Source organism: Cibotium barometz, chromosome 50, assembly GCF_041138505.1.
Source record: "Cibotium barometz isolate CiBa-2024 chromosome 50, ASM4113850v1, whole genome shotgun sequence".
Classification (NCBI taxonomy): domain Eukaryota; kingdom Viridiplantae; phylum Streptophyta; class Polypodiopsida; order Cyatheales; family Cibotiaceae; genus Cibotium; species Cibotium barometz.
Genome location: NC_141095.1, coordinates 24,268,844 through 24,282,854, shown reverse-complemented (window position 1 = coordinate 24,282,854; position 14,011 = coordinate 24,268,844).

Below are 14,011 nucleotides of genomic sequence, written 5' to 3'. Positions count from 1 at the left end.
GAGTGCACCTCCCAGGGCAAAACCAGTTGCATCAGTTACTACCTCAAAGGGTAGAGAGAAATCTGGCAGCTTCAGAATGGGACTGGTTACCAAGGCGGTCTTCAGCTTATCAAAAGCACTCTGGCACCTGGCAAACCACTGAAATGGGAAATTCTTTTTTAGAAGGTTAGTAAGGGGGGAAGCTATGAGAGCATACTTTGGTATAAAAATCCTATACCAACCAGTTAATCCCAAGAATCCTTTGACTTCTTTCACTGTCTTTGGTTCAGGCCAATCTATGACTGCTTGGACTTTTGCAAAATCTGGAGAAATTCCATCTTTGGATACCAGAAAGCCCAAGTATTCAACGTGGTCGGCAGAGAAAGTGTATTTGCTCTTTTGGCAAAGAGTTGGTGCTTCCTTAAAATCTCAAGAACTTTTCGGACATGAGTCTCATGGTCAGCTGCATTCTTTGAGTAAATCAGAATGTCATCGAAGAAAACTAGAACAAAATCATCCAAGTATTCTCTGAGGATATCCTGCATTAGGCGATTGAATGTAGCTAGGGCATTAGTTAATCTAAACGGCATGACAGTAAATTCATAATGCCCATAGCGAGTATTGATGGTGTTTTCGGTATATCTTGATCATTGATCCTGATCTGGTAATACCCGGATTTGAGATCTATCTTTGTGAAGATCTAGGCTCCATTTAGCCTATCTAGAAGCTCATCAATTCTTGGGATAGGATACTTATTCTTAACTGTCAGCTGATTTAGACCTCTGTAGTCCACAGAGAGTCCACACAGAGTCTAAGCGTTCCATCTTTCTTTTTCTGAAAGAGAACTGTCAGCTGATTTAGACCTCTGTAGTCCACACAGAGTCTAAGCGTTCCATCTTTCTTTTTATGAAAGAGAATTGGTGCACCCCAAGGTGAAACATTGGGTCTTACAAACCCTTGTTCTAACAGCTGTCTAAGCTGTTCCTTGAGTTTGATGGCTTTAGGAACTGGCATTTTGTACGTGTGCACGGCTACTGGCTGAGCTCCGGGGGTCAATTCAATCACATGATCTACTTCCCGAATTGGAGGCATTTCAGTTAGCTCTGCTGGGAATAGATCATCAAATTCATTTAACCACCATTCTGGTTCTTTAGTCTTAAGCTTTGAGTCTATTGGGTTCATTTTGACAACATAAATTTGCTGCTTCTTTCTAAGTCCTTTCAGCAACCTAGAAGCTTTTACTAACTGAAGGTCCGGGGATCCGGAAACTCCAGTTCCTTGAACTTTGTTCCCGTGAAGTTCATGGAAGGAAATGGTTCCATTGTGACAGTGTATGTTAGCTTGATTTTTGTGGAGCCAATCGATTCCAAGGATCCCGTCAAAAACTCCCAGAGGTAATACTTTGAACTGACATTCGGTTACATTACCATCTAGATTGAACTGGATAAGATATGTCTCATGGTGAGTTAAAAGAGTCTTCCCACTGGCCAATTCAACTTGCATAGGTTTCCCTGATTTTTGTTCTAAGACTAGCTTACGCAAGCATCCAGGGGAAATGAATGAATGAGAACTGCCTGAATCAATCAAAAGCTTAAAAGGCTTACCCTGATATTCTGCTGGAGTATGGATGACTGAGAACTAACGGTTAGGTCCTTGGTTTTCAATTGCAGCAGCAAAGATCTGCCCTCTTTCCTCTTCTACTACATCTGAAATTGTGACTGCTCTGGCTACTGCTCTGCAGTCTGAGAGGCGAAAGTCTTTCTCTTTGGTTACCCCAGTTTTGGGAAGGAGTTCTGAGGTTATTCTGGACAGAGGCAGATGGCTGAGCTGGAGTTCTTCTCGGGTTACCCTGGCTTGGGCGAGACGAACCTTGATTAGACTGGTATGAAGGGGTTGGTCTCTGAATTCGGGGTCCTTGACTTCCCTGTCCCCTTGACATGGCAGGAGTTGGGCAGTCTTTCAGTTGGTGACCAAAACCTTGGCATCCAAAACATCGGTTTTCACTTCTGAGTTCATCCTTCTGATTTCTTGAAAGAGGTGGGGTTCTTGAGAAAGTATTCTGGGGGAAGGGTCTTCCTTCACTTCGGAATCTTCCTGCATCTTGATTGTGATTCGGGCCTTGCTGCCTCTTCGGGGGTGGAAAGTTTGAAGTACTTCCCTGGGCTTGGAATCTTTTAAAGTTAGAGGGTGCAGGCTTTGGCGGGACCTTTACTACAAAGGCTTTGGCAAAATCCTTTGCCATTCTTACTACTTCAGCCATGAACACTGGCTTGGCATTTTTGACCAGTGTGTCCAAGGGTTCGTTTATTCCCCGAATGAACCTAGCCCCAAGAGTTGTTCTTCATCTAGAGGGTGAATATTTGAGTAGAAGAGTAAAGGCCTGGTGATATTCCTCGATGGTTTTGCTTTCCTACTTTAGCTCTAAGAATTCGTTCATTTTGATTTGCAAGTTTTCAGTTTTGATTTTGTTTGAAAACCATGAATAATCTTAAATCCGTATCCCAATACTTCTAGGTCCAGGTCTGAATTCCAAACAGAATTCCTAGAAATTCTGTTAACTTGATCCTCAGATCAAAATCAAAAGTCTTAACGTAGTTTCAGATTCGGTGGGGGATTTGAGTACATTTTTCCTGAACTAGGTACATCGTCATTGATTGAATACTGATGAAGGAATTAAGTCTTGGTCAATGGTCTGAATCAGAGTTTGGGTTTGGAAAGGTTCTTCCTAAACTATCTTTCTCGAAAGGTACTATTTCAATTTCTCTTTTTCTAAATTTCGTTCGACGAATATTTGCTTATAGATTTCTAACACATGAATTTCTTATGAGGAATAAAATAATCATTTATCTCAATCTCCGACTTCGATAGTTTATTTGAATTTTCTCATTCCCATCTTAGTGAATATGAAATGGTAGAATTTCCTCTCACATATTATCTGCTTATTCATTTTTCCAATTTTTACGAAAATTAACAGAGGATTAAGGAGAACCCCTATTTAATTTTAAAGATTCTATATGCATCTAATTATGCATGAAATCCAATTCTGATGAAAGTCACACTTTTATCATCATAAAAATCATTTATGATGAAAATCACTCTTTTAATATCAAAGAATTTCTTTTATGCATATGTTTATACATACAAATCATTTATGATGAAAATCACTCTTTTAATATAAAAGAATTTCTTTTATGTATATGTTTATGCATAAAAATCATTTATGATGAAAATCACACTTTTAATATAAAAAATATCTTTTATGCATATGTTTATGCATAAAAATCATTTATGATGAAAATCACACTTTTAATATAAAAAAATATCTTTTATGCCCCATTTATGCATAAAAATAATTTATGATGAAAATCACACTTTTAATAAAAAAAATATCTTTTATGCACCCATTTATGCATAAAAATCATTTATGATAAAAATCACACTTTTAATATAAAAAATTATCTTTTATGTCCCATTTATGCATAAAAATCATTTATGATGAAAATCACACTTTTAATAAAAAAAATATCTTTTATGCACCCATTTATGCATAGAAATCATTTATGATGAGAATCACACTTTTAATATAAAAAATATATCTTTTATGCTCCATTTATGCATAAAAATCATTTATGATGAAAATCACTTTTAATATTAAAAAATATCTTTTATGCATATGTTTATGCATAAAAATCATTTATGATGAAAATCACACTTTTAATATAAAAAAATATCTTTTATGCATAAAAATCATTTATGATGAAAATCATTCTTTTATGATCAAAATAAAATTTCAATAAGCTTCCTTCTATACATAGAATTTAATCCTAAAGAAAGTAACACTTTCTTTTTATAAAATATTTTTAGTAAGCATTTTTCTATACCTAGGATGAAAAGTAACACTTTAAGAATACATATACAATGGAAATTACTCTTTTTGAATAAAAAGTAAAACTTGTTTTTCACAATTTTAGAAAAAAATCGCCATAACCTCCTTTGTATGGCTGACCATTTTTCAATTTTTAACTCTTTACAATTAATTATAAGTTCTCCAAGAGTATTTAAATCATTCTAATGTAAACATTTTCTACTTTATCAAAGAGAAACATTATGAAAAACTTGATTTTTATTCATTAATCATTCATCTAGGATAAGAATGGTTGGATTTACTAAAGAAGAGAGGGGAATGCCTTTTTTCAATGAGGCATAACATCATTTTCAATTTAGAGAAGACAAAAATCATAAAAAACCATAAAAACCATAAAATGAATAGAAAAGAGAAGAATCTCCAACTTACGAAGGAATTTGAGAGCTTTCCTTTGGCTTGATAGTTTGAGGGTTCTACTCTTGTTTGAAACAAGAGTGGCCACCAGTCTTTAGAAGAGGGAAGGTCAAAAAAACTAATGAATTATGAGTAAATTCATAGTTTTCTGGCTCTTGGGAGAAGTAGGGTAACAGTGCAAAAACACTATTAAGCTTCAACAAAGGGGAAGGCTTCTATTTATAGGAAAAAGTGAGCTTCTAACCAAGCCAACTGATTCTAGAATTTTCCAGATCAGTTTGGTCAATTTTTGACCATTTTTTGGTTAGTTTAGTCCACTTTTTGGATCTAGTTGAAATAGGAGAGAGGAGAGATAAAAATATCTCATTATTTGGGAGTTTAAAACTCTCCCACACATGTGAAATAGGCACCTCCTTCATGAGGGGAATTCCCCCATACTGAGGTATCAAAAATGCATCATTTCACCTAAATATCTCTCTTTTTTAACTATTAACCTTGTCCTTAGTCAACTCTTCATCTTATGTGAGTATTTACTCATCTAGTAGACCTAGTTTGCATGGAAAGTTGTGTTACCCTCTGGTATATGTAACCCCACAATCGTGCAGGCCTAACTTCCCATTCCTCCTCTTCACAAGTTTAGCCATATTTAAGTGCAATGTTTGATGTCTTTGTTTGATTTTTTCTTATCTAACCTTCTCTTAGGCCTCATTAATCCCCAAGAGTTATTCTTTAGTTAAGGGCCCATAATGGTGGAGCTTGTTGCCATTAATGAAAGTCTCCATTTGGACACCTTCCATAGTTTCTAAGTGCATTGCACTGCTCTTAGAGAATTCAACCATGTTGTAGGGTCCTAGTCCACAAAGTTTTAGGTTCTTTTTTCCTTTTTTGATGTTATACACCAACGATAGGTCACCCATAAGAAACTTGTGTTTCTTCACTTTTTATCACGTTTCTACATGTTGGCAACAAATCAATGCTTCCTTTGGCACTTCTCTATCCACATCCACATTATTGCATATAGCCTTGCCTCATCCAACTCTACCAATTGTTGAGCTAGATCATGTCCATTTGAAGATTAGCTTCTTTTGTTTCCCTTAGTGTAGGGATCAACAAGTCAATAAGGGTGATAGCATCTAGGCCATAAATAAGGTGGAAAGATGATGTGGAAAGATGATGTGCTAGGTACAAGTTTATAAGCTATACAATAATTCCAACGAGTACTTGAAAGCTTTTAGTCCCAGTCTATGCATGAGACTTCAACTAATTTTGTGAGGATTAAGAAAAGAACCTTGGTGTTACTTTCATCTTTTCCGTTCTCTTGTGGTGGATAATAAGGTGTTGACTTCCTATGGATTACCATGAATTTATCCAATAAAAAGGCCACTACCTCATTTAAAAAGTGTGTCATGGACAATTTCCAATGGATAACCAAATCTAGTGATTATATTTTCATAAAGAAACTTTGTCGCTTATGTGTCGGAGAAGTCTACCTCTATAGCTGGTCCGAACACACCACCGTTGTGAGGGCTCTATAAACTAGCACCACAACACCAGCACAACACAAATCCAGAGCACCAATGAACTCAGCTACTATCCCCTAACCTTTTGCTGACACAGTCAAACACCTCCAAACCCCTCAAACTGATTCAGCCGACTCCACCAGTTGTCTTCCCATGTTAGATCATCTAACCTCCAATAGCTCTGATCTTCACTCCTAAGCCCTTAATTGACCTTAGCTAACACCCAGCTGACACTCAACTGATCAAATTTTGATTGTAAACTAAATCAGATAGCTGTTGCTAACCCCAGTCAGATATATGACCCCTAAGCTCCCAAAAAAGTCCTCCAATATAAGCAAACTTTAAATTTCTTGCTTCAAAACTTCACTGATCCTATCAACTCTCCCTTGCTGACTTCTTGTTAAGTGAAATCTGACTAGCTATCTTGGGTGACTCAACTCTGAGTCAGATCTCACCACTCTAGTGCCCTCTAACACTTCCACTCCCTCAAAAACCTGACTAGCTATCTTGGGTGACAACCCTGAGTCAGATCTCACCACTCTAGTGCCCTCTAACACTTCCACTTCCACTCTAGTGCCCTCTAACACTTCCAATTCCTATCAACTCTCCCTTGCTGACTTCTTGTTAAGTGAAATCTGACTAGCTATCTTGGGTGACTCAACCCTGAGTCAGATCTCACCACTCTAGTGCCCTCTAACACTTCCACTCCCTCAAAAACCTCAAATCCCACCAAGACTCAACTCCACAGACTTAAGGCTGACATCATCTGACTGTCTACTAACTCTGGACCACTTTCCCCTTCAATTCTACAAATCTAATTGCTGCTAATTGAAATCTGACAGTAGTTAGACAAAAACCCTATATCATTTCCTTTCAACCCTTCAATTCTGCAAATCTGACTGGTGTTGCTGAGACTAACTGAAATCTAACAGTCATAAAAAAACCCTATATCATTTCCTTTCAACCCAAAAATACCATATCTACCCTTGTATACTCTCAACAGACTCTTATTAATACTCAGCTGACCCTAGTTGACACCTTGCTGAATCAGCCTTCACCTAGACCACCATCCAACCCACAACCAATCCAACTGACTTCCGATAGTTCTCTAATCATTAGAAAGATTTTAGAGGCTTCAAACAAGACAAGATCCACTCTTCTTACATCAGTTGACTAATCCAAATACACAGCTGACTCCTGTCAGGTCTTGCTGACTCAAAATTTAAGCTTATTGACTCATATCTGATTTAGCAAACCTCAGACGCTCACTCACACATGAATTCTCTCAACAATCTCAAAGCAATCAACATATACTAGAGCCTAAACAACTCTTCAATCAAAACCATAGGGAACCTTCTGCATATAGATGATAAAAAGAGCCATTCTCAACAACAACCTTGAGACCTAGGGTTTAAACAGAAAAGAAAGATCATTAAGTACAAAGGGATCCTCCACAAGTATATCCCAGAAAATCTCTTCAAACTCTTTCTTCGATTCTACAAGAACCAATATCAATGAACACTGCAACCACACCCTACAGGTCTTCATCTTCCAACAAAGTAGAAAACTGTTAAGCAAATCCTTGGGCTAGTCCAAGTTCTAATGGAGCTACAACTCCCAGAGATCCTAGGACACCACAACCTCCTACAAGACCCTCTATCTCCTTTGCACTCTCTGCTCTGAACAAACCCAAGCTTTCCCACACAATTCCCACCTCTTCACAAGACGATCACTATCGTCGCAAACAACGACCTTCAATCCAAAACAAACCAAACAGAAAAACCCTCCAAAAAGCTTCCACGCGGCTTCTACACAATCCCCTATGTGCTTCCTTGTCACTACTCTCCATTCCCTATGCATGTAGAAGTTCCTCCTTCACTTAACTGTACTGACAAACGATTAGTTATTTTTAGAAGGTGGCCATGCAAAGACCACTTATTTCCTAAGGTTCTACCCATACTCTACGGGCTTATTCTTATTCCTAGGGTTTGGGTAGGCACATGTTTTGGGCACTAGGGTTTGGACACACAAAAAGACCCATCATAGTTTGCCCAACCCCCCTTGGTTAGAGCATTCTCAACCACATATTCTAGCAAAAACCTTCTTCAAACACTGCTAACTCCAGCTCTTACTAGCTTATTCATATGACCACATCAAACTAAGCCTCCACCTGGATCAAACATAAAACTAGGATGCAAACCATGTGTCTCATCCACATACTCCACCCCTCCTAGGTCAAATGGCATGTCCATGGCCATTTCATATATCATGTCTACATCAATATAGCTTTTAGCACCTTCTTGACTGCCCTGTATGTCCAAGACATCATCCATAGACATCGATGGCACATCAAACACTAGTGGGCTCTCATAAAATCCCATGGATCATCTTGCCTCAAAACATTCTGATTTAGCATATCAGGGGAGTCCACAGAAGCATTGAGCGCATCATCTAAGAAATTGAAAATAAGGTTATCATGTACATCATTCTCCACAAACTCTTCAAGTACTCTCTCCACCACTACATCCTCAATACTTTGTAAGCACATATTGTAAATACCAAGGCTCAAAAACCCCTCCAGTGCATCATCTAAAATAGTAATCAAGTTTTCATCCACCTTTGGCTCATTTCCCTGCATATGAGACCCCAAATACTTTTCTTGCTCTATCTGATCAAGACCCAACACCTCATGAACATCATCCAAATTATCCTTCTGGCACACAGAAGAAGCATAGACCTGCATGGAATCCATATCAATACATGTGAAATCCATGAGATCATCGCCCAAGATTGCATCAAGCTCAGCATGATTCACATCATCTACACTCTAGACCTATTCCACCATACTTTCATCACACATGTCCAACTTCACACAAACAACATCAACCTCATTAATCTATGAATACTGATGGCTCATAATCCCGAGAGACTCTTCTGACACTGCATTATCTAGAAATATGTCTAGCTTCTCATATGTGTCTCGGTCGGCTATGAAACTTGTATCAACACCCTCATAACATGTGTGCAAATCCATGTACATAGCCTTAAGATGCATCCCCTCACTATTATTCTCATTGATCTCATGATGGTTACCACTCCCTGATGAAAAATCTGACATCATTTGGATTTCCATTTCCATAGGCATCCCTTCGTGTAGATAAACATAAGGCTCCTCTAGCCCAACCTCTGCACATAGTGGCATAGACAAGCCCAAAAAGGTCTACATCTAGCTCTAACAATTGGGCCTCTTCCCCATCATCTTCTGAGCTAACTTCTTTAGTTTCTAAATCTTCTGTAGAGTTGGTTTCTTCATCCTCTTCCTCTGATGTACTGCTATCCTGAATCAGGTCCTTCCCTTGGCCATATCATACCAAACTTGTCTTCTCACAAGCTAGTCCAACCCCAAAATCAGATGTCCCCTCCACCAGCTTGTCCTGCCCTCATAGATATCAGCCATGGCCTCCCAATAATTAGTGGATATGCTTTTGACTTGGTTGGCATCACATGGACACCCAATTCAGCTTCCTGTCCTAAAACATTTACCTATAGCTTCTTCACAATTCCTAGACATCTAACCGTTGTGTTGTTAGCCATTTTGACTCTGAATTCAAAGGGTGCACTTACCTTCAATCTCAAAGCTTCCATTGTCTACTATGTCATCACACATACATGTGCACCACCATCTATATATACTTTTGAGACTCTATGCTTATTCACCCAAGCATCCATAATTGGCAAATAATCCCTATCCCCTTTCATTTGCACTACATTAATCTGATTTCCTCCCTTCTTCTCTTTCCTAGAGCCTCTGGTGCTGACCAGCTTACTCCACATTCTCCTAAGTGCCTGGGTCATAATTGTAAGAGTTGGGGCCATGTCAAAGTAGCTCCTTTCTATTGAAAATCTCTCATCAGATCATACTCCTCCTCATCATGAGCACCTAAGGGAAAATCCTGTAATGTCTTCTAGACCTTGTCTTCTTCGTCTTACCTTCCTTGGGATGATCTTCCACATGCTTTCCCTTACTCCTCCTGGAAGGTCCTGGCTCATCCTCTAATTCTCTCATTAGCTAAAATGTCCACCTCTTCATCCATACTAATCAAATTCATCTCTCCTTATATAGGCCCATTCTGTGGCTACAAGAGCTGAGCCTATGGTACCTATTGATTTGGCATCTCCTCTTCCCTCCTGACATCCTATATGTCTTCTCTCCTAGGTGCCAAAGGATAGATATCACCCCCCATCCTCCTGGGGTAAAGGTAGTGAGGAGAAACGTGACCTCTTTCCATACAATTGAAACACTGAACATTCATGTTGGGTCCTCCTCTTCCCCCACCTCTCTCAAACCATCTATGTCTCCTACCCTAGGGGAATTTTTTCCTCCTTGAAATAGATTCAAATTCATATTCTCCATCTATTGAGTCAAATGGTTGATTCCCTACATAAGCTGATATATGACCACTAGGACCACTAGAGCAACTCTGCCTTCCTCTACTCTTCTCTCCCTAGGCATGGCTAGGCTTCCCTCTGCTACTAGAACCTCCCTTTGCTTCTGAGCCATCCTCTTCAACTTCCACACTTCCTCCTTGGCAATCCTCAAAGCTTCTTCAAAAGTCCTTGGCCTCTTCAGCTCCACTTTCTCCTTCATATCTATAAGGAGAGATTGAATAAGAATGTCCTTCTTAAGAAGAATAGGTGGGTGCTCTGTTCCCAATGAATTATCCCATCTTCCCCATAAATCTTCAAAGTGGTCTACAAACCTATCAAATATATCAGATAAGTTATGCTTTAAGCTTTGAATATCCTGCCATCATAAAGCATCCGGGGATTCACTCTACTTGTAATGCTGCATGAAAGCCACTTTAATATCCTCATATTTCTGACCGTGGTTTGGTTGGGCTCTCCATGTCTGCAACAACCGCCTTTCAACATCTCCTTTTAGCAGCATAGTTAGCAAAGTCAATTTTTCTTCATCCCTCTCCTTACTAAAGGTGAAGGCTGTAAGTCCCATCCCTGCCAAGAACTCCTTTGGATCTTCACCTACATGGCCATGAAACATCGGATATGTCATCATAGTAGCCATCTCAACTACTGAGACTTTCTCCAAGCTTGCAAGTAATCTGAAGGGTGATTTTAAAGCCTTCAGTGGGGGTGCAAAAATAATGATGTGTTGGGGCCTCTATAGCTTGTCCAAACACACCATCGTTGGGAGGGCTCTATAAACTAGCACCACAACACCAGCACAACACAAATCCAAAGCACTAATGAACTCAGTTACTATTCTCTAACTTTTTTTTGACACAGTCGGACACCTTCAAACTCCTTAAACTGATTCATTTGTCTCCACCAGTTGTCCTCCCATGTCAGATCTGACCTCCAATAGCTCTGATCGTCACTCCTAAGCCTTTAGCCGACCTCAGTTAACACCCAGCTGACCAAAAAAGCCCCCAGTTGTGCTGACACTCAGCTGATCAACTTCTAACTGTAAACTCAATTGGATAGCTGTCGGTGACCCCAGTCAAATATATGTCCACCAAGATCCCAAAAAGGTAATATCAACAAACTTTAAATTCCTTGCTTCAGAACTTTACTGATCCTATCAACTCTCCCCTGGTGACTTCCTATTGACTAAAATCTAACTAGCTACCTCAGCTAACTCAACCCCGAGTCAGATCTCACCACTCCAGTGCCCTCTAGCACTTCCACTCCCTCAAAAACCACAAATCCCACCAAGACTCAACTCCATAGACTTAAGGCTGATAGCACCTAACTGTCTTCTCACTTAGGAACACTTTTCCCTTCACTTCTGCAAATGTGACTGCTGGTGAGACTTACTAAAAATCTGACAGCAGTTAGACAAAAATCCTATATCATTTCCTTTCAACCCAAAAAGACCAGATCTACCCTTGTATACCTCAATTGACTCCTATTGATACTCAGCTGACCCTAGTTGACACCTTACTAACTTGAATCAACCTTCAGCTAACCTAGACCACCATCCAACCCACAACTAATCCAACTGACTTCCAACAATTCTCTAATTGTCATACCAGACTTTAGAGGCTTCCAACAAGACAAGATCTACTCTTCTATAGCATCAACTGACTAATCCAAATACAGAGCTGGATCTGACTCCTGTCAGATCCAGCTGGCTCCTGTCAAATCTTTGCTGACTCAAAATTAAGCTTAGTGACTCATACCTGATTTAGCAAACCTCAGACCCTCACTCACACATGAATCCTCTCAACAATCTCAAATCAACCAATATATACCATAGCATAAACAACTCTCCAATCAAAACCACGGGGAACCTTCTACATATAGATGATAAAAGAGCAATCTTAGGTAAGATATCTATTGTTACTAGAATGTGGAGCCAATTCTCATCTTCCCAAGCTTGGGAAGATCTTTATCATTGAAGTTTAGTTCTCCAGATGACAGATCATCATATTGGACTTTTTTTAAGTGACAAAATTCTAGCTTCCTCTTCTTCACTTCTATCAATGTGACTAAGTCCTCATCCTCTCTAGGATGCTTTTTAACTAGGTGGTGACTAAGTCCCCATCCTCTCTAGGATACTTTCTAAACTAGGTGTTTATAATTGGGTGATGACTCCAATTTCTACGATTGACCTTCATGGTCATTTCTTTTTTGCACAAATAAACATGGTTGATTCCCCAGTCATTGGATAATTCTAAGTTGTCTCATAAATGTTCTTCCTAGGATCACATTATAAGTCATAGGCTTTTTGAAGTCCATGACAACAAAGACATGATCAAAGGTTAGTCCACACGAGCCCATGGGCAAGGTAAGATTTCCATTAGCCAACTTGATTTTGAGGTTAGTGGAGGCAAGGGTTGGTAATCACCAACCCTCTCACTATCTTTTCATAGCTATGCTGACTCTTGTACCATCATTGTCTAGGATAATTGTGGATGTTTCGGTTCCTAGTCTAAATGGCAAGGTAGCATTTTCCAACTTGTTTATAGGCACGTCCTTATAGACCTTCCTAGGATTTTCTATCTCATTGCTCTCCTCAAATTCTGTGTCAAATTCATTGTCAAGATTTGAAACAAATCTTACATCCATCCATTCTCTCATGTCTAGCCAGAGATTGCAATCTCTCTCCAAGAATTCTCCCAAGGTGAGTGTGATCAGAGCGTAAAGAATAACACTCATCCCCATCGTATCTTTCTGTCTTTTAGGATGGCCAAAGATAGTTACTATGGCTATAGTGATTGCACCTTCTAAGCCCAAATAGGAGGAAAGGGTTTTTAAAGAATTAAGTCGAGACTCTTGTGGTCTCAGAGATGGTGAAGAGGTATAACTCTTGCCTTGTTTCAAAAGATAATTGTTCAAAAAGATACCCCTTCATGGATCCTGGGTCTTCCTGAGTTTTAGAATCTAGCCTTGTTGCATCAACAGGAGACCTAAATTTGCTTATCTTGGTAGCCTACTCGGTTACAAGCTTAAGAAATTTCCTTGGGGGGAACAACACACTTCCTTTCTTGGATCATTTAGCAATAGGATCAAGGGTTGTTCTGGGCACAAATTTATAGGAATTTGTTTGAACAACCCTTGGGGTCCTTCTTAGATCTGGGTTGCTTTCATCAATTCTTGAGCAGCCTTAAACTTGGTTATTTCATCAATGGGATTGGGGTACTGAGTCAATTTCTTCAGAAGTTTCAGTGGTTTAGTCCACTTAGGTCTTTGGGCTACATCCTTTTGAGCCACTAAGTGCTCCTTCCATCAAAGAAGAAGACTTTGTTTTCCTATCATCACTCTCAATGATTACATTGCCTTCTTTTTTAGCCCTAGCTATATATTCAACGCAGGGTTTTGACTTCTTACATTGTTTCCTCTTCTGTCCCTTGGAACTCTTTGTGGAAGTGTGAAAGATTCCATAACCTCTTTATCCATTGAATCGGATAATCTTGGACTTGGTTTAAGCCCATATAAGCACCATTGCATCCGTCAAGATTGGTGAGCTCCTCCCTTAAAAAACTTAACATGTTTAATTGTGTGGCGGGTGTCGGAGGTTTGTTAGGGCAATCTTGGATACTATGAGTTATCCAAGATTAACCACCACCTTGATAATTTCATTGTGGGTGGAGGAGGCTTGTTAGGGCAATCTTGGATAATTTGGCTTATCCCATAGTTTAAACATCACCTTGACAAAGAAGAGATATTTTGGGCAATTTCTACTGAGACTCGGTAGGGGCACTCCCTTTTA